This window comes from Hylaeus volcanicus, chromosome 6 (assembly GCF_026283585.1).
Source record: "Hylaeus volcanicus isolate JK05 chromosome 6, UHH_iyHylVolc1.0_haploid, whole genome shotgun sequence".
In the NCBI taxonomy this organism is placed as follows: Eukaryota; Metazoa; Arthropoda; class Insecta; order Hymenoptera; family Colletidae; genus Hylaeus; species Hylaeus volcanicus.
In genome coordinates this window covers 22,025,388-22,053,107 of record NC_071981.1, presented here as the reverse complement: position 1 = coordinate 22,053,107, position 27,720 = coordinate 22,025,388, and the positions used below count along the sequence as shown (strand labels likewise).

Here is a 27,720-nt window from a genome sequence, read left to right as displayed (position 1 = left end):
CTTAAACGCGTCCATAAACAGAGTCGAGATAGGTTGAACATATTTATACTATTACCAAATTTATTCTAGTGATTACATTATAGAAGGCAATATCGCGTTCCAATTTGTAATCGAATTATTTTTGAGTTATAGTTGAATATACAGATTATTTTTGTTTTGCAAAAATACATATACGATAAACATAGAAGTTCCAAAAGGCAATGCAATTTATAAAGCGGTGTTCAAGGTTTATCAGTATAGATCAATATCACCGCCCACCTGTTTAGTCTACGTGAGCGTCTCCCATTATCATTGACTAACATTCACAAGCTCCCCACCTTTTAGACCTTACAATGCTAACGGCATCTTCGTTGGGTGTATTCCGTGCATCGAACATTCTGATGCAACCGCAGCCTGCGTAGCGTCGGGACGCTGCGGTCGATGTCAAGGACAAGGCCGATAGCATTTAGAAAGATACTTCGACGTCGTTGCAATGAAAGTGGCGTCGACGAAATTTTTTTGGCTCGTCGCCAAAAATTGCATCACCGCCCTTCCGAACGAAGTGGCACGACTTCTAGAAACATACATTTGAATTTCCCACCCACGAAAATCTTAAAGTCGAAAAACTCGAAATCAATCGATAAATCAATTTAGAAAATCCAAGATGATATCGAGGTACTCGCATACTTTAATTACGGTAATTGCTTTAATTACTGGTTGTAGCTAATACAAATATAATAATTATAATAATAACCTCCGTAGATTCAGTTACCATCAGAAAGAATTCCTCTATTACCATCGGAGGCTATACCATGCGTGGGTACTCCTAATAGGGAAGTTAAAGAATAATGTGGAAAAAGGGCTATGTATACTGTTTTATCATAACGTGAGACTGGTACAGAAGATCTCTATCTTTGTTCGCACCCTGATAGATGGCAACCGGAGCGACAGGCCGACTGGCGGGTTGCGTTAAATCTACCGATAACGAACAGGAGTTCCAAGCGATTCACAAACTCCAATTTAAATTTGTATACTTGATATAATTGATCTCGTACTATAGATTAATAAATTTATTTAAATAAATGCTATCTTATCATGGATAAAAATACGTGGTTCCATTTAATTTTATAGGGTTTCATAGAAAATTCAAATCGTATTGCATATGAAGTCTGGTTTAGAAAGTCATAACAGGTTTAATTTTAAAGGACACCGGTAGATCCCTGGCGTAATACCCACTTGTTCCAATTTGATTAGGGCGAGCCAAGTTCGCGTCGGGCGCCAAACACTTGTAGGTGGTGCAACCGGGACTCGTAAATCTTGACGCACTAGCGCCGGTACCGAAGTGCTTTTAACTTTCGATTTTCCTTGCGCTTACGATACTCTTGGCATTTCATAAATTCATCAGTTCCGTTACAAATCGTACGCTCGGGCCTGCGTATACCACAGACGATACATATCCTCGTTGCAGTTTAAACTATTTCGATGTAATAAATGCAGGCTCCGTGTGCTTCGTGTAATAATAGTAAACAATCGACGTGCACTGCACGGTGCAATTTTCTTGGCGTAGGCAGCTTCTATGAAAGGCTGTCAGTGTGTCCGAGTATCTTTACGTGGTTGGCGCTTACGTCAAGGGCGACCTCGACTTTCCACCGTCTAATCTGTGCGAGAATCGGTCGAGACAAGCATTTCGTTTCAACTATGTGACCCCAGATAAAAGTCATGATGCCTTTCATGAAAACGTTGCAGGCCTTGCCTTGTTAATGCTACGACGTTATTCAAATTAATTCACTCATCTCGCTCGAGTGAAATCTCATTCAGTTCTTTGGTCAGTGGCGTTTTAGCGTTTTAGAGCCTTTTGAATTAAAATTTTCTTTCGCCGCAACGAACTAAAAGAAAGTTCTATGCTCTGAAAAGACAACAAATTTAGATTCAACTTTGGTTCATTTTCGAATAGTTTGATATTTATTATTACGGATTAGCATTTCTGTAAAGGAATTATTCGCGACATTTGTTCCCTCGGACACAACGTTTTATTCTCCTGAAATATAATTTCGTTTCAAAATTCAAATTCTAATTTTTCATTCAACGAACGACTGGTAGGAAGTTCATCTTCTATTCATCGAGAAGGATTTTGTCCACGTCTGTGCTCGTATACGAAGATAAAATAATTCAAGCTTTTAGCCAATGAGCGTTTTAGACGATATTAAACGATCCTTTTGGTTTCGTTACAGTAGGATAAAATTCTGTGATACAATTTAAAGATAAAGTTGTCGAGAAAGTTCAAGGGGATCGGCTATTAATTATTTGGAATAATTACGTGTTGTTGATTAAATACGAAAGTGGATGACCCTGTTCGATACTGACGATAGTTAACGATATCAAATTTCATCCTACGAGGAATAAAATGGTGTCCGTCTTCTAAGCCTAGCGTTTGAATAAGAATTGATGCGAATCGTGTGTTGCGTCGTATCGTAAAATCGTCAAGGGACGAGATCAAGAACGTTCCTCGATATCGAATGAATGCTCATTGACTGGAAACATGAGTTCATTCGATGTGTAACCGAGCGATCGAGCGGACCAGAAGTTGTTTTGATTGATAGTAAAAGTTAACTCACGCGATCGTATCGGAACGAACCAGCCAGACGTTCGACGGAGTAGAGATCTAGGCGTTGGAAAAAGGGATAAAAGGTTGGGCTGGGGCCGTTGATATAACGAGACAAGGGCTGACGTGCGGTAATTGAGAATCGTTAACGCGTCCTCGAGGGAGATCGAGCGGCTGGATTTTGTCGGTTCCTCTCTTACTCTCAACCGGCGTTAACCATCAGCTCGTCTACCTCTTTTCGTCCCGGCTTCCTGGCCACGGTGCTGGTGACCTTCAACCGTTCAGGAGTGGATGGACCTTGTTGGCCAGCGGGCCGAGGTATAAGGTCAAGGTTACCGTTGTCGGTGTGCACGGGATATGCGACCTCCGGATGCATCGAGCGAGAAGCGCGCGCAGCTTGCACATGCGCGCTCGTAGGGCAGCTTGTCGTACGTCGCAGCACGTCGAGCAAGCCATTGCCAAGGTCTTAGCTGGTCACGGGCAAACCGTTATAAGTAGCGATGGGCACGATCCAAAACTTCACTCGACCAACCAGATACACCTATCTCACGATTTACACGGAAGATCGGCTCCTTGGAATGTACTCTGTAAAGTTTGTTAAATCACCTCTTCTTAGAAACAATTCTCTACCTAGTCCCGATTACAGAAAATTGGTGGTCTTTATACACGGCCTTTAAGAGTTGCAATCACTCTATTCGAGTAGTATACTATGGACTATATATCAAATTATATATAGTAATTCTTTTTTTTAAGTATCCAAAAGAAAAGAGCTTACCAACAATGTATTGCAGATAATATTTTTACCTGAAATACCGTCGGCAACTATATCGAGAAAAACCCAAACTTTCTGGTTAAAATGTTTATAATAAATCATGTTTGCGAAGGGTACATGTATTCGTATTTCGTTCGACTTCGAATTACTCTATCGCAATTCTTTTTGGAGTGACTGAAATTTCCAACGTTAGAACACGAGGGTATCAGATCCATCGCTATCCGTAAGTTGCTGGTCGAGACTGATGCGAGGTCGTCGACGATTGTTTCAGGATAAGTTGTACTATTAACGCTTGCCCCACCGATCTTCTTTTATCTCCTACGCTGGGACACCGTACGATGAATTTCATCGGATTATCGAATATTATGGGTGTGATGTTTCAAAGCAATACCAGTTGGCGTTTGGAAAATTATAATCGATAGGAATGTAAATTTAACGGTTACCCCATTATTAACATAATTGAATTAGTCTTTCAATAGTGTCGTAGATTAACTTTCGTTAGGGTCTTGGAAGACCATAGGGTTTGAAGAAATTTATGCTTATTATGATTAACGACTATTTTACCGAGCTCGAGTGTATTAAAATACGAGTAATTATCTAGCTATTCTCGATAATATCCTGAATAGTAGAAAGAAAACAATAGGTATATAAATTTCCGCGCAATTGAGGAAAATTTCGTAAAATTTATTCGCTTCTTCGTTTGATTTCCGCTATTATAAGTATGACACAGATGTTTTTACCGTGTCTCGTTGATACTACGATCTCTTTTCTGATGTAACCTAGTTATATCCTTACTATAGAACGTATTTTCCAACGTACTCGCTGCTCGTGTATCCATAAAAGGGATTTACACAAATCTGGCGTCGATGGAGCCTCTTTACTCTATAGAAAACTGAACTGCAGGAATGCTGAGGCTGCATCGGTGCGGCCATATGACTCAATCTGATAATCCGATTGCATCTAGGGGTCTATTATAACGCTCAACAATATTCGATCATTGCGTAAGCTCTGTTTGTCGAGTTCAGCGGGGCGCGTAGTATTTAAACATTCTGACGCAACGAATTATTTTCAAAAATAGACATTTTAAACAAATACACGCATTTTATTTTCACCAAAGTCAGAAGGTCGGAAGTTCTGCAGATCCTCTCCGTGAAGTATCGATACTCTGAAACCATTTAACGAGCCTTTGAAATGCAATTTCTCAAACGAAAATCAAAGACGTAATTTACGAGTTAGCCTTCGTGGAAAAATACACAGTGTTCTTTGTTTTCGTTCTTTATAATTGTGATGGAATCATCGCTTTCAACGACAAGGAAACTGTAGCAAGCGATAATTAATATATAGCTCGTGAGAAAGTTTCGTCGTTAACGCGTGTTTGTTTGTCACTTTTTCTCTGAAATTATGGCAGGTAGATGGGTTCGTAAAAAGAACAAATGCGCGCGTCGGGGCGCCTGCGTCACGACACCAGGCGTGCATCCATGGCCAAGGTCCTCCCCGGTCACGGGCAACCCGTTATACGTGGCCGGGAGCCGACACTTGCTCGAGGTCGTTCATGATTGTCTTGTTCGCCCCCAAGGCTCGAGAAAGGTTGATCTGGAGACAGATCCCACCTAGGGCATTATGAAAAGGCGCTAGGTTTACAGAGATAATCGGAATTTCAATTTCATCGAGTTTAACGATCACACGAAGCCACTTCACGTTGCGTAATAATTTTTAAAAAAAATTGAGAATTTATATTCTTATCGAATACAGAGTAGCAAGTATTTATTCTTTTAGAGTACAAGGTTGTAATTTTTAATATTATTATTCGAGTCGATAATTAAGTAAACCTTGAACGCTATATTTTCGCGAGGTACGTGTGTACGTATAGATACAAGGAGAACCAAAAATCTAGTGTAACTTATTTCTTTGCTTCAAGTTGCGCGAAACCCGAGAACCTGTGCTTCGTTTTCGGTTAAACGAAAAGTTGGGGTGCTAGGAAAGTCGATAATGTTTACGCGTACGAAAGCAGGCTCGCGAATTTTCGACGCAGCAGTACTTTCAACAGGTGACGACGCCATTATCGTGTACCCGTACTGTCGCTATCTCGTTGGATCGTGACCAATTTTTAATTCAATTCCGCACGGTCGCCAGATACGTGTTTTCAACGAACGATGTTTTCGCGTAGGTCAGTTCTCGTTTTGGCGGATACCGCGAGCGCGGAAGGTTGCGACCTGTCGTGGAATGCGGTACACTTTAAGCTCGGGATATTTTTCTTGTCTCCGTTAAGAAAGAAATCGGATTAATCCTACGTTAATTCCCAGAAAAATAATTCCTTCGTCGAAAGGTCGAATAAAATTCATGCAACAGACGTTTCAATTAACTCGTGTTAGTCGAAAGACGTAGTGTTTTGCGCTTCAAGGCTGAAAACGCGAGAAGTTTAACGACAGAACCGAGAGGTAAATTCCCAGTGGTGTCTTTAGATTTCTGGTTATTTTCTTCCCTTCCTGAAGCGTGTTCCCGGTATCCATACTTTTCCCAGAATGGAAGGGGATTGGGGGTTGACGTTGGGGGGTGGCAAGTTCAAGGTCGACACGCCCGGGCCACGTCCGGGCATGCTAACCCAAATACGATTACGGTCTGAGGACAGCGGAGAGTCGAGACAACAAACTTGAGATCCGGTTGGAATTCGTCAGGGTTAACAGTAGTACGATATAAAATCCAATTCCTCGTTGGGATTGCCTCGAGTGGACTTGCTGTTAGGGTTGCCGTCATTGGATCGTAAAAAAAATAATCACAGGAAAAAAGAATTACGTTCTTTAGAGGGGAACGCAATTAGGGCTGAAATATGATATTTGGGATTTTTTTTTTTTTAACGACATTGCCGGTGTAATATAAGTATTTTGAACGCGTGTCAAGAGTGCATACATCGAACAATATTCCTGTCGATTTTCATTGAAAAATGTTAATTTATGTGGAAGATATGAATATTCTTAGACATCATGCTAGATTTCTCTGATACTAATGATTGGAATTGATCATAGAATTTTTGACGCTAGAATTTCGGCTAAATATCTCATGAAAGTATCGTCGAAATGTTCAATTTTATGGAAATTCGACAAGCGAGGAAATTTACTTTTTAAAGTCGTGGAATAAGTGTTCCTCTTTAAAGAGATAGTCTCGCGTAACGGATCCAGAAGTGGGCAATCACTGCGATTTTTTTTTAGCAAAAACTACACGACGGATTAGAACGAAACTTGTACTTATCAACATACTCGTGAAGATATCACATGAAGTTTTTTTTTTTACATAATTCACTTGGTCGATGCGCGTAATTTCGTCCGCCTCTGTTTGCGGCTCTTTGTTTTTTACAATTATCGAGTGGCTCGCGTAGTTCGACGATCGTCAATATTTATCAATGACGGGACGGCTTTCAATTGTGTAGGTGAACCGGACTACTTTTCATAATAAGCGGTTTCATGAAATATTCGCACCTCTTGACTCCACCGTTTTAATTTGACATCGACGTGTTCATGAATATTTATAGAGGACACTGTTTTTTTTCTCTATTTTTTCAAGAGATCCCCTGTTTCTCGTTTGCGTTGTTTTTCGCAACGTTCACGAATTTGTCCGCGATGCTCGAGGGAATTGTATATCTCGACGAGAAACCAACCTTTTCGCACGTGATGTTTTAGGTGAACATTAGGTAAAGAAACTGTTCGTCAGCAAGTGGGAATAATTCGCGACGTTTAGCATTAAATCATTTATTGTACTTTAATATTTTCATGGAGGGTTCTTTCCAGGACGTTCATTTGTAATATTAATAAATAATCCTTACACGTATCGAGGCGCTGTCGAAAGCAATTAACGCTGATCTCTGATTATACCTTTAAATCTGGTTTCATGCTTAATCGCGATTCATGAAGTTGCATCATGCTTGCAAAAGAACAATAATACGTAGTAGCGAGGCTTTATGTCGATTACCTTGAACACTGAGTCCGTGCATTGTGGATACAATTTTAATATTTTAATGTCAGTGGCTAGACTATCTGTAGCGATACGTTTTTTTTATTGTTTAGCTAACTAAATTGTATTTATGAAACTACAAATTGGAGTGATTTAAACAAATAAAACGCGAAAAGTATAAGGTCTATATTCGAAATAAAATTTACATTTTACAGTATATAAAATCATTTTAATTAACGGAATGCCTATTTACGTCTGGAAGGATTATTTTATTTCAGTCACATTCTTAATTAATTCATTGTATCGTCCGTTTGCAATTAAGCCCGTTAACGACCAACTGCCGATCACGTATGTTTCTTTCTTTTGTAACAGTTAGTACTAAATCTCAAATATGTAGACTTATCAGTTTTGAAGTTATCTCGTAACTTACATAGCACTTTGGCTCGTCATGAATTAAATCTTTTGGCGCTTACGCGCCTCAGTGTTTCGGTATGCGTACGAAGCGCATCGAAACTCTATGTGGGAGGATGCAGTGTGCCATAAGTTGGCTGACATCGTCGTTGCGCTTAGTCACGAGGATTATCGCCTCGTAATAATGTCGCTAGGACGTCTCATTAGAAAACGCCCACCGAACACGCGGCTCTCGGAAACGAGCGAATCAGACGAGCAAATATTCTTGTTTATCGCTTCCTTGAATTTATCGGTAGCTCGTAGCACGCCGCAGGTGCATCATCACCGATGTCATCACCGACACGTAATCGTAATTAATGGTCTTACGTGTTCGTAATTACCCAATGGAAACGAAAAACTTCTCGACGTTATTTACCTGGTGAATTGTCGCGATCGATCCGTTGCCCTAACGCAGATGATTCTTATCACAGGAAGGGCGTGTTACAATTTCGTTGTAACTCGGTGACTATGTAATTTCGAAAATTCGATAAAAAGACTGGTTGCAAGAAAGTTTGTTGCAAATTAGAATGTCAGAGTGGATCGTAATCTCAATTTATGAAAAGAAAGAGAACAAGAAAAAAATGAATGTTTTGAATAATGATCGAAACGTTCGAAATAACATGTTAACGGAAATAATTATTAACAAGTTTGCTTACGAATTACTCGAACAGCTGTTCGTTAAGTATTACATCATTTTTGAAATCCAGCTTACATAAACATCCAGGAGCAGCGAATATTCGCGAGTCACGTTAGAGTATCGTAATACACGACTCGTTATCGCATTCAAAATGCGTCTCTGATGTTTCTTTTCGGATGCAAAGAACTGTGTATTCTTTATGGTTAAAATGTCGAGCGAGCAATTTCATGCTAATATCGATTATCCGAAAAGAAACTCGAGAAAAGGTATGTATCGCTAATGAGAACGCTTCGAGCGAGTCTCGTTTCCAGTCGTGGGAGCTGTCGATTAGAGTTTGGAATGGTCGATTAGGAGATTGCAGTATCCCTCGAGTAACAAACTTCGACCATGGATTTCCTTGTAGAAATCGTTCTACACCCTCGACATTCGAGCACGGATAGGCACAATTTAATTTGGATAATAGTAGACGAATAAAAAGACACTATAGTGATTTATCCACAATATATTAAAATGTAATATATTGATACAAATATAATTCAGAATAATAATTTTATATGTAGCAGTTTCCACTAGTGTTCGTGATTCGGAGTTGTACAAGGGTACTATTTATAGTAAAAAAAAGTTTTATTATAGATTTTGCCCCTGATCATAATAATTTAATTACCACCCTTCTCTTCTGGAACCGGCCGCTTTTCAAATGAAAATCGTACCTATCGCGTACACTTTTCGAGCTTCCAAGGAAAACGAGGACAGTTTTAGTTTTCCTGATAATCTTCCCCTGGTTATTCGAAATCTTTTATTCGGACGAGTATTCTGCCCTTCCCTGGACCGTTAACGTTTTTTCCGCGAAGCTGGGAAATCCGCTCGTCCTCTTTTCCTATTTTCCGCGTGGGACGTGCATCCGTACGCGGTAACCTTGAACTTCATCCGCTATCCTCCCCTCCTCCGTCGTCGCTCATCGTTCCTTCCTCTCTTTTTGCGTTCTATCTCTGTTCTCCTCGCTCTCCATAAACAAACGGTCTCCTTCTCTTTTCCCTCTATCGCGTTCCTCCCCTCTCTGCCCTCCGTTCTTTTCTCCCTGGCCGTGTGATCCACTGACGTCACGGCTATCGACCCGAAATCCCGAGCCGGGGCGTATCTATAAATACGGAAAAGATTCTATGCACGTGGAACGTTCGCACGTGTACATATGTACGCTCCTCTCGCTGCGTTCTAACCATTTACGCGTGTTTACACGAGTACGCACGATTCACCAGCCGGTGTACGCTTCCGTTTTATCGGAGCAGCCCGACTTCAGGCTCGATGACGAAAGTTCACGACGGGGTTTGCACTTTGATAAACGTCGTCAGCTGCGTCAGATCGTATCTTTTAAAAAGTGTACAGGAATTCGTATTTGATAGCGATAGAGGTTTTTGATATTTGAGAATTACGAGGACGGTCTCGTGTAAATAATTAAAGTCGAGTGTCATACTTAAGGTATTCGTACTCTTTGTGTTTTTTCAAGAAATTTGTCCGAATTAAATGGTACGTTTGATGTTTTCAAATAAGTGTTTCATTACGAATACGTACACGAATAAATTGTACACGCGTGTATATATATATATATATATATATATATATATATATATATTTATAATGCAAAATTAATTCGGAAACATCAAACTATCGTTTAATTCGGACGAGTTCCTCTAATGGACGCGAAGGTTACGAATAACTATGGGACAGACTGCGTATGCTTTATTTATTTTTACTTCTCGTAGTTTTATTCGAGTTCCCGTTTCTCAATTTCTATCTGTATAATGTAAATTTACAAGAAAATATAAAATAGCCAGAGTAAGTGACGCGAACCCCGATCGTTTGTTTATAAATGCATTATTGATTTTATCGATGATACTTTTTCCTTTCACTGTTTCCAACGCATAACTATCTAGCGGCGAGAGAATCGGTTCCCTCGACCTATCCCTCTTCGATTGATAGCTAACGTCTAATACTCCAAGGTTTCGAACAGTAAACGTTATTCGAACGAAGATTAGATAAATTTAGCTGACCTGTTCCCGTATCCCGATGTAAATACAATTATTTATTGCTTTTCAAATGTTAATAAAACTTCAGTAATTCCTTACGTAATTCCTTGCAAGAAGGAAAAGCGCCGACAAAATATTTCAATCTAATGTATCGATACATAGAGAGGAGGTGGGGGCGGCGGGGGGAGAGGGGGTGAGGGGCAGAACTGCAAACTTATGCCATCTAAAAACTCTCGTTTCGCGGTGGCCGATAAAGTGCATCGAAACTCGGATAGTAACTCCTAAGTAGAGTAGAAATCCGGAGCAATTTCGGCGATTGAACGTCGAGACCTGCCATTTTCCGGATTGCATCCGTTACTTTCTCATATTTTTGTACCGACATCCTCCGAACGTCCAGCCGAAAAGAACAGATATCTCAGAATTCTGTTTCTTAACAAAACTCCGCTCCGTTCGTGTTTGTTCAAAGAAATAAAACGTCGAAGCCTCTTTCGAACAAATCCTTTACATCCAGGGAGGTTCAGTCGTTCGTTCGACGATCGGCGAATAACGCAATCACGATCTCCGTTGCGCAACGTCCATTTCGTCCAATTGCGGATGGTACATGGCGGCGTCTTTGATCAGCTGACGACCAACGTTTCCGCGACAGTTTCTCCGCGCCGCGCATCGAGTGATTTTTGTTGACGCACGTGAAACCACGTGGTCGTGTGTACGTATTCATGCATCGCTCGACACGTCACGTCCTCGTGACCTCTGCGCAGTGTATGCGCAAAGTGCACGTCAGCGTGGACTCGTGTAAGTCGCGTAGGGGCATCGCCAAGGTCGCGAGGATTCGCGATGGAAAATCACGGTTGCGACGACGGAAAAAACGAGGTGAAAATTAGGTACGTAATCCTAGATGCTTCTCGCGGATAAATGCAAGCAAAGGATAATTGGGACTGTTTGTTCATCGTCGTTCTAAAATGTAACGATGAACAAGCCTCGTAATCGGCACGTTATTAGTGGCAATTGGGTGATTTTCCAGTGGATCACAGCGGTGTACGATCGATCGAATGGTTTCCTTTTTTTTTTTTTCTTCTTCTTCTTCAAGAAATTCCGATCTTAATTAGCATGAAAAGTGCTCTCGCGAACGTGGAACACGCTATGATGGATGTCGCAGTGGAACAAAGGAAGAATAACGAGCGATGGCGCTTATGCTTACGAAACTGGCGTCGCAGGAATGCGAAACTTCCGATCGTTAACGATACTTGATGCAGGAAAAACGCGCACCTACCGAAACGGGAATCAATTATGGATTTTAACGGAACATCAGCTTTCGAGAGGTCGAGTACATTCTTCTAATACAGTCTGATACAGTGATAGAGGTCGCAGATATTTTATATTGCTGAGAATACCAGAGACCCTCCCTTGATTTATTCGCCAAAAAACCAGCAGTCTTCGGCCTATTATTATCAGCTAGTCGAACGTCAGATCGATCGCTATTTTGGTTGAACGGAGAATCCTCAACGATCATTCAGTGGCGATCGATCATTATAGCGCGCGAGAGGAAGTCAGGTGCGAGAGGAACGAGCGAGGCGTCCTTGACATCCACGGCCTTGTCAAGAATTTTTCCGCGTTTGATTGTTGTTCCAAGCAAGCTCCGCGAACTGCACTTCGGTGGAGGGAGAACGAGGCAACAGACAGAGATGGAAACAGGGAAACTGAGCACGACGAGGAGATCAGCTACTGAATGATAGACGCGGCTCGACCTTCGTGGAGCTGTAGGATAGAAAATAAGACGGATATAGTCGGTGGAACAAATATAGCGATCTCGTTAAAACCGCAGGACGCCGAAACCGTAGCGTTCTTTACCAACAGTGTGCTCGCAACCGAAAGCCACCAGTCTAGAGAAAATACTATTCCAGTCTTTAGAAAAATGCAGAAAGATAGATACTTTGAAAACGTGAGATTAGAATACTTGAACGAATTTTTTGGAACCGACATGTCGACGGTCGGTGTTGCCAATCGACACTTAGAACTTGGAACGCGTGTTTAGAATACTTACAGCTGATAAAGTTTAATACTTGCAGACTTTTAAATTAAGTTATTATTGCTGGACGTGATAGAACATAGCAAAGACTCAACGATGTATCGGATATTTCTATTTTGCAAGGTCTCTTCGAGGACGAGGAGACTAATAGAGAAGAGTTGGACGCTGATTACTATTTTGTGATCACTTTCGTAATGATCGATCAACGAATCGTGAATCACATTTTTAATCAATCATCTGTAATCTTTCAGAGCATGTCTGGTCTGATTATTCAACTATCGTTAATAATGAGTAGACCGCGGTTCTTTATGCATTTATACATAGGAAATTTGAACGTGCAAGAAACTACAAAATGCAAGAATATAAAAAAGATTGAAAGTAAAGTTCGCGTTATAATATTTGCAGAATAAAATAAATTCCTATTTAGGTTCAATTTTCGGAGGCGCGTTCGCGAAAATTTGATTTTGCATAAAGATCCGCGGTGTAATAATGAGTTATGTACTAATCGTAATAACGGATTAATTCTTGCCCATCATCGACCCACAGAAAGTTAAACACCGTTTCGAAAATCTGTTTTCAGTCTGTCGGTCGTCTCCAACGGCTTGCCTTTTCCGAAAGCGTCACAAAGACCCCGAGAAACGGACTGGCAAACGTTTACGACCTCAACTTTTCTCTCATAATCGACTACACCTGAAACTGGGAAAACATCATGTCGTCCTCTTTTGACTGCTCGGAATTTACGACACCTCGTGGACCGTTACGCCTTGAATACTGACAAAGTTTCGGCCCTGAAATGTCGTAATGGATTTCGGGGGGAGGTCGAAGGGTAAGTGGAAGATGATTTACGGCCGCCGTTACTCCTCGTTCTTTGTCATCTCTTCGCGCGAAGAACAAAATCCTTCGGGGCGAAAATGAACATTTTTTTAAAGGCCAAAACGAAAAATCCTTGAGTTGTTCTTTTGTCGCGTTTAATCGACTCTGATACTCGAGAATCTTGGAACCATTCTTCGAGAGGTCACTCTTAGGAATTTGGAAGAATTTTTAGTTGATCGACGGGCACACGAGTACCGATACATTTTACGTTTCGAAAATGAGTATGAATTAATTAATATTCGCATCGATTCTTACAAACCTAATAAATTAGATGGACGGTGGCACGGGGAATAAACGATTAGGTAAATGACGTATTAAGTCATAGCTAGCACAAAAATATTAATATTTGCCACGTTTTTGCCTAATGGTAGCTCTGATAATGTCCCCATCTCACACCGATGACATCAAACCATCTTCACCTGTTCCTTTTGATAACGGACTGTCTTATAATCGACATTTTGAACAACGCTTTACTGTTCGTGTTTCCATTGAAGTGATCATTTCCTTTAAAAGACCTCGAGTCCGGATAGAATTTTTCCCTTGAAAACGAGTGATTTATGGGCGAATCGTCGTAAAAATTCCCCGAGCTCGTCCTTCGACTTTATTCGCAAACGAAAATCATGTCTCTTTTGAAGCATCCGAGACCTCTAAACGCTTCCCGATCGACAACAGGCAGATTGCTTTATAAGCTGCACGACGTTTCGAACAATAGCTCGTAAAACGCTCGATGACTGCAGGCTCGTGTCACAGTCGCTTCGTTGCAGTCAGTGTGCGATCGCTGCCGATGCTCACAGTAGTGTTTGGTAGGGTTACCGACCGTACATTTTTCTATATTTGTACGTGTAATCTTCTCGAATTCATTTCTTTACAAAATTTCAATTTCTTGTAGTACAAAGATTACAGTCTAAATCACCCACAGAATAAAATATTCTACAATTAAAATTTCACCTTTTCGATAGAATGAACGTCACGAGTAGGATTCGAACGAAATATATATATTTGAAAGAATTTATCTTTGTATGTAAACCTATGTCGAAAGAAAAGGACGGTACGTGGATCCTAAAATCGTTCGCGACCTATACATCTTCCACACAGGCGTTCCTTCCTAGCGTTCAAATTAGTCGACACATATCGGTTCCATTCAAGGTCAACCTGTTATATAGTTGTTATTAATAACCGTAGTCAGTGGCGAAAGTCACGCCATGTCGTACCGGGATACCCTTGCACCGGAAATAGTCAGCTTTCTGAATGAACCGTCGTCATCCAGACCGATAGAACATACGGAACTCCGTCTGAAAATGTCTATTATTAAACGTGACTTCGAGAAACTTGGTGGTTACTTGGAAAGCTAGCCAATTGTTATGACATTCGTTGTACTTCCTTTCGATTTCAGTTTTAGCTGCGACACATTCAAGAACAATAACTGACACAAAATGAAATTCAACTCACAATGCTACGACCTCAGCTGACAATGCTACGACCTCGAGATGATCATGAACTTCGATCGCCATCCTCGAACCTTAATTCCAAACTAAAATTACCAAAGGTAATAGTCGAATCAACGCTTATAGTTCGCGATGAATATATAATGTCCAGAGCCGGGTGGAGTAGGTTCGCGATCTTTGGAGCAGGCGAAAAAGCCTGACGTGCTATTCCAGTTTACCGAAGTCGATTCGATTTCCGTGTGCGCGCCACGGTTATTGTTAGAACAACGAAGTTACGTGCTCGTTTACTCAAGTGGTTGATGTGCCGGCTTTAACGTGTGAGCGCGCGTTGTGTAAAACAGAGGCCAAAGTGCACCTATGCCCGCGATTTCAGGCTAAAAACGGAGCCAAGGATATCGGGACAATAAGCAGGGCTAGAGTAATTCGAGCCCAATACTGCGCTGGTTCTTTGTTGACCAAGGACTATCATCAATTCCAAAATTGGTTTCGCACGCGAACCGTAGACGCATCATTGCTTCTTGGTTTTCTTCATTCGTTGACTTTCGATTGAACCTTTACTGCACGGTGTTGGAAAAAGTTGTCATACTACCGGAACAGTCGAACGTACTTACAATTAATACGAACTGAACAGTATTGACACCTTTGTGTTCGTTACTTGTAAATGTTATTTTTTTAAATGCACATTTTTTTTTTAACATCACAAGTATGACGAGGTTAGAAGAAGAATATCGTAACTATTCTGTCATTCCATCGATAAATCGAACTGGATGTAATTGCATTTAGCGAAGAGCGTAGAGAAAAATAATAAAAAATTGAGATTTTTCTATTTGACCCGACGACAAAAATTCATATATAAATTAAAAAGCCCAAAATCTTTGGAGCTCTCGGTTCGGTGTTCATATCAATAAAGACGTTCATCTTCCTTTCCACGTGTTCGATCAATCCCCAAAGCGAGTATTATTACTCCGTTTACATTCTCATTTTCGTGAGAGAACATCCATCACGATTCAAAGTCCATGGACTTCCCTTCTGTTCGTCTGTTCATCTTTGCCCAAGGCAGTTCGGGATCGCTTTTCCGTTGAACATCCTTGGCGAAGGCGAGGGTCCGCCAAGGTAATCTGGATGATTCGTCAAGGGTCGTCTTCGTTCCAGAGAAAGCGCGACTTTCTAGAGATGTTTACGAAAGTCATGAGGCTCCAAGGGCGACTTCTCGAAACCGAGTTTTCACCGCACCGAGTGCTCGACAGACCTCGCTGCGGTTTCTTACCTTAAATTTCAGATCGATTCACGCTGGGAACCGAGCCCGATTTCACGGTTCTCGTGGCCCATTTGTCCCGAGTGAAAACGACCGAAAATTTCGGCCACGTAAACGTCCTCGTGGTGTTCGTTCCATTATTCGAACGGTTTCCTCTGTCTTCTGTTTTTAATCTGTCCTCGATCAATCGATATCACGTAGCAATTAATAAGTATTCGTGGCTATTTCTCCGCGATGATGTACATAGTATTCTAACGTTAAACACGTTATCGTGCAAAAACAGACGGAAAAAGTCGAATTTATTATTTCCCGTAACGCGCAGAAGACTGTAAAATCTGGATGAATAAATATGCCGTCACTCGATACTGTATATTACCACTTACATCGGAGGTATAATAGAAAACTATTTGAGAGTTTGTATGTTTTGTAACGTAGCTTATCGAGGAGACAAAGGATCAAACAGAGGAAAGTAAAGAGCCTCGTAAAAGCCAGCGCGGGTAAATATATGGCTAGTGGCTACACGGGACGACAGGAACGAGCTCGGAAGGGTCTGTGATTTTCGCGTGCAATAATCGTATTTCGCCGGCGTCCGTCACGCGTTGGGGAAATTGACCGTTTTACGCTCTCCTCGTTGAATGCGAAGTAATTGGATGAAATACAATTCGTCAGTTACAGGCGGTCGTAAATCTCGGCCAGCTATAAACGAACGATTCTTTTCACTTTCGTTGAGACGAGCGGGAAATGTGTGTCAGGAGGTCATCGTGCCATTGGCCGTGTTCCACTTTCGAGTCTCCTTTCCCTTTTCGAGAGCGAACACACGCTGGGTATACTCGGTGTTCGAGTTTCGAGAAAGGAAACCAACGCAGAAGGTACGAACTCTTTTTCCTTCCTGCTTCTTTTTTTTTTCGCGCCGCGCAGGAAGTGGCTCGCTGAGAAATTTCGCCATTTGTTTCGCGGTCGTCGAAAATTGTCGATTTAAAGTAGGTAGCACGGGAGCCGAGATGAAACGAATTGTAAGGGAATGCTTCCTCTTCGAAGAATATAGATTTCTATATCTATTCGGATTTTCACCGAGTCATTTAAAATAATTGAGAAAGGTAAATAGATAAATTAAAGTATTTCGTGCACGAATTAAGAATGGAAAATGTCAAGTATAGAACCTGCTATAAACAAATTAAAAGATATCATTCCATAGTTACGGCATGATCTATAGTCGCGTATTATAATGTAGAGGAAAACATAAACCTGAAACTGTGTCGATAACTGGGACGCTAATCTCGTCCGGCAGTTGTCTTATTATAGTTACGGCAATATTTCGTATCGTGTTCGGCGTATGATCTACATCCTGTCCATTGGTACTTTCAACTGCAACCGTTTGAATACCTTCGCGAGCCATTGACCAAAAATACCTGCGAACACAGGCGGAAATAAACCCGCGGCGATCGTGCCGACATTAATATCAGCCCACCCTTTCGACATAAAATTCTTTTCTCCTCCATAGTTACATAAATCCATTTCAACGGTGCAACGTCGCTAAACTGGTAATACAGGGTGTGCGTTGTCACACTTTCTACCGTAATTACTCCATCGGCCAGGGACCAGATTTATCATCGCGTTAAAATCACAATGCGAGTAGACCGGCTTTGAAATAGTACACCGTAGGCATTCGACGTTTCGTCCAGCCGAAAAATACGACTGGTCGAAAAATCGCACAATAGGCCGGAATTCATGCGTAGCGTGACAAAAATAATCGAGTCATTCACCGACGACTATCCACGGAATTCGATAATTTATCTAACATTTTTGTAGTGGATTCAATTTGATACTGTTCACAGGTGAAATCAAAATATGAGAAGCACGTAAAGTTTCGATTTTAATTGTATCATAGCGTAGAGATTATTCTAGGATTACGTTAAAATATTAGTGTTTCTTTTGGTATTTAAAATTCCTATGATTAACCTTCGTTTTGTAGGCACAGCGATTTCTTACGTAAACAATTTGTCATACTAGAATCTTAAATATAAACACAGAAGTAAAGGAATTAACACGAGATGAAAAATTAGGAATTTCCTTAGTGAAAGTGGTTATCCTATAACGCTACCCTCTGTTAGTTATCCGATTTATCGAGAATGATTACTCGAATCTAAAACCGTAGTCTCGGCCAGTGTCGAAAATATAACCCTTTTTATTCGAACGCGGCGTGTCGTTCGTTCCAGACATCGTAAATACCGGCGCGGATGGACAGGAATCGTGTAATCGGCTGGCCATTAATATCAGTCCGCCTCCTCGATACAATTTCAAGCTCAATTCAGCATGCTTATCCCGGAAACGGCTTTCACTTTCTCCCCCTCCGTGGTGCCAAGGTAACTTTCACTAACGAGGCCCTCGTGCGCGCACCTACGATCGCGGATCAGGAAAAATGAGAGGAAGAAAGAATCGGGTTTCTGGGTCGCAGGGGACGCAAAGAATTCCCGCCTTTTCTTTCCAACAGACGACCTCGTGAACTTGTTTTGTGTGTACCTGTCTGGTATAAGCGTGTACCGGTACTGTTCTACTGTTGTCTACGAATAGGTTCGCCATCCTTGAATGGAGCATATGTCTCGCAAGAAATGAATGTTCTTTAACCCTTTGACGAGTAGGATAGCGTATCGGTGTATCAGGACATTTTCTCGTTTATTAGAAAAGATGCATGTCGCGTTTAGTCGTTTCAGTTTTCCATGTCCAAGTATCACTTTGCGATACTTTCGAATCACAGCATCCAGAATGTACCATTTCTAACGGCGATAATAACATTTTCGTAGAATTTTTCAAGTGTCGAGAAATTGATTCGTCGGAATTAGTTTAGGGAAAGCGTGAGCCACCAGAGGCGAAGATGGCGACCAACGGTGTTAAATGGCGAGGAGGAACGCGTGCAGCGTTTCCCAGGGTTGCCGGAGGGGCTCCGACGAACGGTGGTAAAATCGAATATACACCGCGTTGCAGGCAGACACTCGCAATTATGGCCGGGCAATCGAGGCCCGTGTCAATAATCGTAAATGCATAAACCCGTAAATGGCGGGCACGAGGAGGCACGCGAGGGCCACGCTCGTAGCCTCGTAAAAGCGGAAAACGTCCCCGCATGCCTCGCGGTCGGTTTTGCGAACAGACGTCAGTTAGCATCGATCGATGCGACCTTTGCTTCCTTCCTTTTTCGGCGTTTGACGTTTTTACGGCCGATGGAAGCATTCTCTTCTAAATTCCGTTTTCGATCTCGAGCCAGGATGGACGCCCTCGACTCGTGGCCATTAACGTGACTGCTATTTATTTCGACGATCGTCCCGCAAGAAATTTCTGCGTTTATCGTTAGATCACGGTGGGCTCAAGGGGGTAGTTGAGAGAAATATTTGTTTGGGAAGTTACGATGATATCTTGTCGAAAAGAAAATAGGATCGTCTTTGAACTGTGCTTGTTCAATTTTGAAATTAGATAAAGCAAGATTATAGAGGGAATGGTAAAGATAATCGTTTCGAATAAAAGTGCTCCAAATGGAGGCCACCTGACTCTGTTTGATAGAAATGATCGTCTAGAAAATGAAAACAGGTTTTAGTTGTACGACGGAATGTTTCGTTTAAATAGAGGATATTTCAATTAGAAAAATATAATTTTAAATAGAAAAATAGCGTTCGAAATAATGGTTCTGAATTTTGTCGCGTGAGCGTAATGGGGTCAGTCGAACGAGCTATGGTAGAAAACGGTTAGGCGAGCACAGACGGAGAGGTCGATGCTCGTGTAACACAAAGACTGTATTATGCGACGGCGGAGCCAGCGATTCGAATCTGGTGCGCGTATCGAGATGTATTATTCGGACTGATATCGGACGTATTATTCCGTCGGTTCGTGGCCTTCGCAAGGGATCGAACAGGGACGTGGTAAGCACGCCTCGAAGAGCTAAAGTGGGTCACGACCCCGAAATATATGCCACCGAACTGTCTCCTCGCGCGGGTTCTATAGCACTCTGGTTTTAGGCCGTCTGCCTTTCGAGGTTAAAGGTCAGCCGGCATCTACGTCTCACTGAAAATATATTTATAGAGGTAGGATTGTTAGTTCGACTCAGCTATCGCTCCTATCGATCTGGAACGAACTTTCGCCGACGAGGGGATGGACTTTCAATTGGAATTTATTATTAGACCGAACGGGAATTCCCTGCGCTGTGCTCGGTGAGAGATAAAATTGTCTTCTTGTTGAAAATGTACGTTCGATCAATCGTGAAATTAATTATTCAGATAAATGAATGAGTGAATTAATTCTACACTCTTTTCTGATCGTAGAAAGAATCTATACGTTGGATTAAATAAACCTTTAATTTGATTACCTTGAACCTAATCATTTATACATTGTTTAGCTTGTCTGAAATTGCTAGAATATTTATTTATATGTTTTCGAGCGAAAATACCGTAATTTGTACGAGGATCAAGAAGAAAATCAAAATAAAACAGCTAACGCCACATTACTCTATTTCGTCCCAGATTTCCCTCAGTTCACCAAGCAGATCCTGCCTCAGACGCGACCCTATTAATCGTTAAGTAATCTGTTCCGACTAACTGTGTACTAATGAACGATCGAGTAATTAGATGCTGTTCAAACGATCGATAACGTCACGTATAAGGCAAATAAAACTAACGACGAGTTCGACCAGCAGATCCGTGATGAAAGGCCACGATATCGTATCGAACGTGTTAATTATTATGAACGCGATTGCACCCGCCCCGAATAAACGAAATTTCATTACCTATGCCCCTCTCACCCATAGGATTCGTAAAATTTGGAGTTTCCCCGAACGGAAAACACAGATTCGTCGATTTTTCAAAGACCTCCGCGTCTCAGTCGCCCGGCAACCACCTTCCACGGTTCGATTCACTTTCTGCGCGATTCCGCAAATAGTTTCATGCGCGCGAACGGGACTGATGCATGCCGATGGGTCGTCGGCAAGGAAAACGATCTCTCGACCTTGTTTGCGTTCGTCGAAAGTAGAATTCGTGCGAGCCGTCGTCGGGACGAATTCCTTCGGGCTCATTGTTTGTTCGCGAACAATAGGGAGGGGAATAAGCTAAACGCGAAGTGGGTGAATAGGTCAGAGGAGGTACAGTGGAAGCGGAGCAACGCGGTCTTTCTCTTTGGGAGGAGAGGACCGCGAGACACGGGGCTAAATCGAAAGTCGACGCCGCGTGTGGGAAAGCTTATGGAATGATACACTATTGAAATTCGTCGCCGATTCCTCGCTCGCTCGCTTTCGCCCGTGATACTTAACCGAATGTAAAAGTTTTCGCCGCAGGTTTACGCCGGCATCTTTCGGAATCGAAAATGGACAAAATTCTTACTCGACCCGGCGCTGTTCGTCGTTTTCGACTGTCCCCGATATTTAATCACGGCGTGAAAAATAGAAACGGGTTTTCGATATTCAAACAGAGCGAAACATTCTTTGTTTTGTAAAATTCATATTCAACGGTCGAGCGGGCCCTCGACCCTTGACTGCGGTCTGAAAAGTGGAAATATTGGATGGTTCATCGGGGCATCGTTACACGTGCAACAGGCACATGGGGTATTTTTGGGAAAAGTAAATTGTTTTTTTGGTTTAGAAATTTCTTACTTAACGTGTAGAGAGTCTTAATCGTATTTTATGGAGGCCCTGGTTTACTGAAATAAGGAAACCTAGTGTGCATCAAACAGGGCGCCGAATAAGAAGTACAGAGTTGCTAAAGATTGTAATGGGAAGGTTAGATACGGGATAGTTAGAAAATAGTCCAAAGTTTGCATAGATGATACTCACTCGTCTATGATATTCAAGTACGTTTCATGAAGATAGGTGTATCAAAATTCCTTAAAATGGATACTTGACTACAATTTGTTATTCAAATGTATAATTACACATATCGCGCTAGAATTAACTGACTCTATTAAACGAACAAGAAAATGACTTTACGAAATGCCTTTACGGATAGGTTGAAGCTGTTTGTTTATTAAGGTAAACATAGGACAGACTGTAAAAGGCTAGGACACCGTCAAGAAGTGCTGCCCTCTGGACGTTGGTTCCCCGAGCGAGTAGTCGCGGTGGATCCCCGATCCACTGGATCGTTCGAGCCAGCAGCAGCTGCATCACGATCGCTGTGGAGGTTTGCTCGATCGTACTTTCACTTTCTCTGCGATATTCCCGACGACCCGGTTTCAGGCGACACAGTTTGCCCCCGTGAAACGAGAAAGTGAACGCAGTCTCCTTCTTCTTTTCCGTCTCGTTTCCGCGGGAGAAATCCTTTCTGCGTAGGTGAGACTGCCACGAAAGCTTTTGTCCACGCGGCGCACCGCGGTAATCAGTGACTCAGGGAATTATTACTTTCGTGGAACGACAGTGATAAATCTGTTTTAGCGACTTCCTAGTAAAACGACAGACCTCGATACGGAGAAAGCTTGGGCACCAGGCTAGACGCAGCTTTTCACGTGTGGGTTTCCGATTCGATATAGCGTTTGAACGCTGCGTAGAGACTGTCACCTCTTGGTACTTTGCTGTAGGCTATCTCACGCCTAGGAATAAAAGTGTCGAATGAACTATATTCTTATACTATATTTTCTTGAACTCGGGTGCGAGGTCTTTAACTAAAGGAAACGTTGATCGATCAGCGGATGGGGATAAGCTTGCTTTCGAATGTATGATTCCTCTGAACAACGATACGCTGGCGTAAGCTGATATTTCAAGTGGGATGATAAATGCAAAGACAGACTGACGTCAGGGATCATAAATGACGGCATCATTGTCACGGAGGTCGACGGTTCGTTCCGTCGTAAGAGGAAAGCACGAAAGTCATAGAGGAAGTAGTTTATTAGGGAGGTTGCTTAAACAATGTGCATTCGATACGTGGTGCCTATATTTAGACGCTACCGAACCTCATAACCGAGAGGACAATCTTGGTTGATTCGTTTGCTTTGTACAAATGTTTGTTTCATCTTCCATTTACCAACGATCTTGTTTTCGGTAGTAATTAATTTTCAAACATTTTACTTTGGAGCAATTCGTCCGTCCAGTCCCTTTAAACGAGAAAGACTCGATCAGACTGTTTTTCTATCATCGTTCGATTGGTGTTACCTAATCTATATGATGGATGGCGTACGTCGTCCATCGATGGCTATGCAAACAAGTTTTCTTCGTTTCGACGAATGCACTTTCGTTCGATGACGATTAAACGTTTGATAATTACTCCGTTCTCGCGTTGATGCGCGTTTCTGAAAATGTTTCGCGCGCGTTGCGCACGCGTGTTGGATCGTTCACACATCGAACGTTCTTTCCTACGTGAGTCAAGGTCGGTTTCCAAGGTTCACCGAAGCGTTTCCTAGTTGATTACGTTCAATGGAACGCATTATGCATGCGCGTTCGACTGGATGTCAACCGATAGCTAGTCGTCCTCAAACGCCTGAATTTGCTCGCCAGATGCAAGTGTAATTGACGTATCGGTTCTCCAACGCGTCACTAATCGAGACGGATCGTCGATTTACTTTTCTTTTGGTCGAACAGATCCAGTCGTCATCGATTCGACACTCGATTCTTCGCTTTTCATGCTCGATGCTTGTAGCCAATATTAAATATGCTGTCAGTCCCATAAATGCTTCTGTGTCTATTGAAGTGTTTAAATTAAGTGGTAAGTTCGGTGTTTCCAAAATGTTTGTATAAATATGTTGATGTATATATAAATATATGTATGTATAAGCTTATTCGTATATATATATTTTAATGAAAAATTCATTTGGTAATATCAAATCTATTATTTAATTTAGTCAAATTTCTTCGATATATATAGAGGGTAGGACTATTTATGGGATTGACTGCACGTAGAATATTCTTTCTAATTAAAATGTATACAGGATGTCCCCAAAAAGGTTGAAGGTCCTTGAAAGGGGTGGTTCAGGAGGTGATTTGAAACAACTTTTTCCTTAGCGAAAATGTTGTCCGAGGCTTCGTTAGGGAGATATTAATAGAAAACCCCGACCAATCAGAGCGGGCGTATACCGGTGGAACGTAGGCTTACGCGCTAGGCGGCCGCGCTTATTCGCTACCGCGGCCGCTCCAACGGTATACGCGCGCTCTGATTGGTCAGTGTTTTTCGTTAATATCTCCTCAACGAAGCCTCGGACAACATTTTCGCTAAGGAACAAGTTGTTTCAAATCACCTCCCGAACCACCCCTTTCAAGGACCTCCAACATTTTTGGGACACCCTGTATACCTGAAAGCAGTCTTCCTGTGGATAAATAGAGCTTCTCACCTTACCACTGGTTCGCTGAAACCATCGATACCCAGGTCTGCGAAGAGAGAGGCAACAATGGAAGGTTGCCTCGAAGAGCCGAGTCGAACAAACAAAATGCAACGGGATCCCCTCCGCGCATGCATCGCAATGTTACACGAATGTGTAATGGCGACAAGGTCTACGGCTCGAGCAGTTGAACGAAATGCTTAGACAAAGGAATCGCGAGTCGAGGCCTTCGTAGCACGTGTGTAACTGCCTTTGACGTTATGGGGAAACATAAATAAAGTCAGGGTCGAGTGACCACACGTCATCGTCCCTTCGTGGCACGCTGCCGTCCCGTTCCGCCCAGTAAATGATGGTTATTCGCTAAACACGCATTAAGCTCGAAGAAAGTTTTACTGCCTGAGACATTCAGGCTACAAGGACTCCGAGACCTAGTATCCGACAAAATGTTGTTTTCTGGCGCACCAGATGGTGTTAGCTTATTAGAAGAAGGAGAGAAATTACAAAAATTAGACGTACACTGGTTGTCCCGATGAAAATTTTCATTTGTGTTTCGTCATATCCGTATTACTGACAAGAATTCACTTCGATGTGCTACCGCCTATTATGAACTCACGAGGTTTACTCAGTCTCAAGATATAAAATCGTTACTTAGGATACCTTCGCGATATTAAAAGAAAATATTCGACCATCGAGCTTCGCGTGTACCCCATCTTTTATATCCACGTGTACAAAATTGAATACTGTACATTCCACAGATTCCACGTCCCTCCAAATCTTTCTAAATCGGCCTGTTTCTGAGGCGGTGTCAGGGTAGTCATGCGCCGCCTTAAACGCATCAGACGCCTTAAACGAATTAGGCTCGACATCGTCTAATGGGCGAGTCGGAGTCGGAGTTTGCAGGGAGTTACGCGCCTAACTAGGACAAAGACAATTTGCGGCGTCGGAGGACATCTGCTCGTTTGTATAGACCGAAGGTCCTACGAGGCTTTTGTTGCACACAATGAGGGGGGAGTTGTTCAGTTAGACGTGGAGGGGGGACACGCGCGATATTTGCTTTAGCCTCTGCGCGCTATGATCCGCGCCATTAACGCGATTGTTCCAGGTAGATAAACAGGTGTGGTAAGGAAGCGACATGGAAGTCGAAATGATGAAAAATCCAGGTGTGTTGGTCCTGTGATCCTTTGGATGAAATTTTTGATGTGTAGTATCCGCGTCTCCCATACCCAAGAATAAGGTATCAAAGTTATTTTTCGTTTAGTCGCCTACGATATCAAGGGTGGCGCTTGGATTACCTTAAAACCATCGGTGTCTGCGACGATTGGCATTCGACGAAGTTGCTAATAGTAATTGGAGGCTGGGAACGACAACGACCGTCAAATATTTATCAGCGTGTTGCCTTCGACGCCGTGTACATAAGGACGCCTTCGGGCGAGGACCGTTCCCAGTTTCTTTTTGAGGCCACTTTTGCCCGAAGGACGCGTGCGTCGACCGATTAAGCCGGCGCAATTATCGCACGGGGACCAGTTCCCGCTATTCCAGTTCTACTCATCGTTACGTAATCCCGATTGTCGGATCGCATAAATATTCTCGCGGGATCCGTTATGCCGTTGCACGCGTGAATGAGCCAACGCAGGCCTTTATGCAACGACCTTCTTCCGATTCGAAGCCGCGCATTCACGGCTGCATTCTTCCACGGCGATTGCTCGGCTTCGGGAGAGGAAACGGTGATTTCATCCGATGAGGTCTTCTTTGGCTGGAGATGACCCGTGGAAATGTTCCTCGAGATCGTTTCGTTGACTGCGAGGGTAGCCAGGAGATGGATAAAAGTAAAAACTGGGTGGTTGGTTTCCAGCAATTTGAAAGGATAAGGAAAGGGGGTTGAAGTCGTTTAGAAATAATCGAGAAGGTTGTTGAAGAAGATTACCAGTGTTGGATTAGGAGCTTTCAAAGTATCTTGGGTCAAATATGGCACCCCTGTGTCAATGTCTCATCATCCCCCAAAGATCAAAATATTGAATGGCATCGATGCCTTATACATAGAATTTATTATACCAAATTATCTTCATACCTATAGAATTGTGGTTGTTTTCGCATCTTGAAGTTTAAACCTTCCCAAAATTTCACCAAACCTCCCTTAATCTATTTCATGAAATTTTTACATACTTCTATCTTATCTACAATTCCAACAAATCACACGCGATTTACGTCCCAAAAATTTAAACAAGTTATTTCAAGATAACCTCTGCTCATTAAGACCAGGAGAAATATTAATTTTCCCAAGCAAAACAAGCACGGGCTCGCATTATTGCCATCATAAAAACAATCATGCCTGAAAGACAATCGTAATCTTGACAGTCGTCACACAAAGACGTTACGATGTAATTATAGTAATTGCTACTGGTTCTAATTGCGGCACGGCTAACTGCATCGCCGACAATGTTTTGTTTAGACCGCGTCGGTCTAAACAAAGGTGGCATCGGGACGGCGAGTAACGTTAGTTCTAGTTTTCTCGAGAAAAAAAAAATCTCGATCGAGAAATCAAGAGGTCGTGGTGACGTGTTGCGAGTACCGCTATCCTCTCACCTGCGTGAGAGGTGTCCTTCATCGGCCTTGGAGTCTTGTCCGTTTTCTTCAATGACAGCGCGAGCTAATTATTCATCCGTGATTGTTCCACATTTCTCTCGTTTCCTTTTCCACTTCGTTGCTTTATTAGCGCCGTCGGTTCTACACACTTCAGATTCGTTTCTCCGTCTATACCAGTGTTTTTTTCTTATCCTTTCCGAGCTGAGGGAGACGATTTAATGGAAGATCCTCGGCGGTTTGCACTTGCAGGGTAATTTAGAGGGGAAAGTACCTTAGACACTTTTTAGACTGGAAAATTAAAGTAACGCGTTCAGTAATAAATTGTTTGCGGAGCGCGGATGGAATGGGAGGCGAGATATGGAGCAAGTGAAAGTTTAAACATAAATAGAGAAGAGGACTCCGTCTGATGTTTGTTTTCCAAACCGTGTAAAATCAAAATTGGTCACGGCTTGTTGTCACAGATTAATGTCACAAGAAAAACAACATGGACGACCAAGTTCTTTCTCCATTTCTTACCGAGATACGTCTCACTTATTAACGTCCCAAGCAAGAACGGATCGGTCTAGGTGTACCGTACCGTGAGTATTAAGCAGCAAGTACACGTTCAGTGAAAAGTGTACGTTAGAGTATCCTGTGGTCAGAGCTGACCATGGTCTACATTTCCGATGACGTGTGCGATCTTGAAAATTGTTTCAATGCGTCTTACAGAGAAAAAACGTGAATACTTTTTCCTACTGGAATACTTGCGTTGTCCACTTTTCTATAATTCGTATTCTAGAACTATTTTTACGCTGATCGATCGTGCGAATTGCCCAAAGAATGGCACAATCGAAGCGATACGAGTACTTTCTCGAA

At 42.3% G+C, this 27,720-nt stretch overlaps 1 long non-coding RNA gene across 1 annotated transcript in view; it reads left to right on the top strand.

The window, feature by feature from the left end:
- The first annotated feature begins 11,147 nt into the window (after positions 1-11,147).
- LOC128878463 (uncharacterized) overlaps positions 11,148-27,720 on the top strand; it is a 62,470-nt gene continuing 45,897 nt past the window's right edge. The window contains exons 1-2 of the long non-coding RNA XR_008457408.1: positions 11,148-11,290; positions 13,016-13,261. This is a non-coding gene — a long non-coding RNA (uncharacterized LOC128878463). The remainder of the gene's footprint in view (positions 11,291-13,015; positions 13,262-27,720) is intronic.